A 3,378-nucleotide genomic window follows, 5' to 3' on the forward strand; every position below is an offset into this window, starting at 1 on the left:
CCTCAGTCTCCCTGCTCTGGTTCTTCTGGACTTCCGTCACTCAACCCCCCGTTGGCTGAGAGAGTTCACAATACACATACACACACACTCAATCACACACTCACCAACACACACACATCCACAGACACTCACACCCTTACACACACATACACACTCTCTCACACATGAACACACCCAATCACACACATGCACACACACCTACACACATGAACACACACAATCTCTCGCACACACAGGCACACACATTCACCAGTGCACTCTCACGCGCACACACACATGCATGCATACGTACACACGCTCATAACCGTATGCGCACACACACGCACACTCTCTCTCTCTCACTCACACACACACATGCGTCCAGAGACACAAACACGTGTCAACACACACACTCCTCAGTGTCCCTCTGCTAACTGGAGTAGAGACGCACACACATGCGTGCACACACAAACATGCACACACACACGCATACACACACACACATGTGCATACACACTCGAACGCATGCACACACACACACACACTATATATATGTATATATACATATACACGCACACACTCACACACATATATAAACACTCATATACACCTAGACCCTCACACACACACATATATACAAACAGTCACACACTTATATACACACACACTCATATACACATACACACACACACTCACACATATATATACATACACTCATATGCACCTAGACCCACACACTCGCACTCACACACCTACACACACTCTTGCACACCCAGTTACACACACACACACACACACCGTCTCTCTCTCACATAGACTCCATCACACACACATACTTTCACACACACCCTTTCTCTCTCAGTCATGCACACGCACTCACAAATACACACACTCATGTTTACTCATGCACACGCACTCACACACCTACGCACACACACTCTCTCACACCCAGTCACTCACACACACCTACACACAGACATACACAATCTCACGTGCACACACACACGCACATGCAAATATACACACACTCTCACCCAATCACACACACGCACACCACTGCAATTTCAGCTGTGCCCAGTATTAGCCTCAGTACAGCTTAAACCCTGTACATAAGAGTATGATCTTTTAGCAGGTTCAGGTTAAGCACTCGCTGTCTAAATATGATTTTATTTTAATTTTATTTTTTTTAAATTTATATTTCAGATGTTCAAGGTGTGTTTATGTACTTTTGATTATTAAAACATTAATATAACATTGAGAGTAATAATGCCAAAAGATGGCAGAGTAAAATGTTTTTGAAGTAATAATTCTGTCTCCTGTATCTGCATCTTTGTATAAAAGAAGCCAGTGGCAAACTCCTCCACTTAAATGTGCATTTTACTAGTTTTTACAGTTTCTTTCATTCATTTTCACAAGAGTTCCAATGTGCACATTTCTGTGGGCAAATGCAGCTGATAGAGAGAATGCAGAATGATCACTGCAGTGTACTTATTTCCTTTCATTGCTGTAAACAATGATGGATTGAGTTTCCTTATTTATTCTGTTAGGATTGATTTTTTTTTTTTTTTTTGCTTTAAATTTCTGTATTTTCAGACAATAATATGCAATTATTAAACCTGAATTATAAAAATATCAAATGTTTTGCTGTTGTGATTTATTATTGTGTGATGTATTGAACTCCTGTGACACTGGTACTTATTACATATTCTGTATGGGATTATGTTTGGGCTCAATATGAGTGGATCAGCATGGGGCTAAAATCTGCAGTTGAAGCAAGGACATTCATCTATAGTAGTGGAAATAAAATCCGTTATAAGAAAAGTTGTGTAGTGTCTGATGAATGCTTGCTTCTGTTACTGTAGTGTAACCACAACTCAATACATTTTGAAAAGTCACTGCTTGTCTATTGAGCTGGTATATTTATGTTACCTCTCAAATAAATGGTTTTCCTGTAGGTTTGAACCTGGATCTGCTGCACATCAGTTGAATGGATTAGACCACTAAGCCAAAATCAGGACAGAAGTGTGGTTCGCATGACATCCAGTCTCTTGAGATGTTCCTGAGACCCTACAGTTTTTCTCATTTTTTCAAATGCATATCTAATATCACACATTACAAATGCATTACAGTATGTTATGATTGCTTTGGCTCAATGTGCAAAACTCAATTTGCCAAATTGACTGGCAAAATTCTTACCCCAAGACACTAATTGCAGTACCTACCAACAAAGTGCACAACTCTAAATCAGTTTTCACAATAGTTGTCTCGTATTAGTACAGTGTTCCAATGCTTATTGCTAGACATGCAGATTGTGAAATGAAGTCAAGATGTTTGCTGTCCTGTCTCGTCACTTCCAGCAACATTGCCCAGGTGAGTCGCATTGCAGTATGGTTGGTAATCCCAACATAAAAGGCAGTTTTACAGCACTACATTCAGCAGTGTCTGACAACATGGAGCAGCCCAGTGCAGTTGGTATTGATGTATCGTAATAAATGTAAGGCTCCTCCAACTACAAAATGCTAAGTAGCCGATTACAGTGAACTTTTTATGTTGGCTCAACTCAGGTTCTTTGGATTACAAATTCTAAGGTCCAGAGACAAGCCTTTTATGTGTTGGTACAGAAACCATTAATAAGTTGCAGTAACTCATATTATACTGCTCAGCTGACAAGACTAATAGGTACAATGAATATTACGCCATTCGACTAGAAGGGTGTGGATAAATATTAACGTTTCGTTAAAATTATATATTCTTTTTTTGGCCTATTTGTATCATTTTATAGCTTTTATTTTTCCTCATAATATCCCAGTTGTCCTCAGTCTGAGAGTTATTTAGTTGTTTCATATACAGCATGAGCTGATAAATGAGAGTTTTCACTGCTGTTTATAATTCAGCCATATGAATAACAGTTATTTTTTCTGAAACTATTAGCTGTTCTTGGTTTACTAGTAATGCAGACAAGCTTTCAGCTTACATGTGAAGTTTCCTGAGGCGATGTACTGTTCTACCCATAGGTGTTTGGTTATGTCTGATTGAATTTTTTTTTTTTTAAATGTTTTTAATTTTAGTATTAGACTTTCTTAATTATTATTATTGTGTCTTTGGACCTGTCTGTCTCTTACAGTAAACATGAGCAGCTTCATTTCAACTTTTGACACGGATTTGGTTTAAAATAGTCCATATGAATGTTAAGAGGCTTGTATGTAAAAATGATTTATTTAGAGTGTGGGTTGATGAACATAAACCTAATATAATTACTCTGCCTGAAACATGGTTAAACAGTAAGATTTCAGCTACTAGTGAAGAAGACATAGAAACGGCAAAGTTTTGCTCTTTTTAACAACTGCACTTCTATATACGTCCACTTTGCGTGTGTATCCAATGTTTTTATTAGCTGAT

Source organism: Anguilla rostrata, unplaced genomic scaffold (genome assembly GCF_018555375.3).
Source record: "Anguilla rostrata isolate EN2019 unplaced genomic scaffold, ASM1855537v3 scaf1007, whole genome shotgun sequence".
In the NCBI taxonomy this organism is placed as follows: domain Eukaryota; kingdom Metazoa; phylum Chordata; class Actinopteri; order Anguilliformes; family Anguillidae; genus Anguilla; species Anguilla rostrata.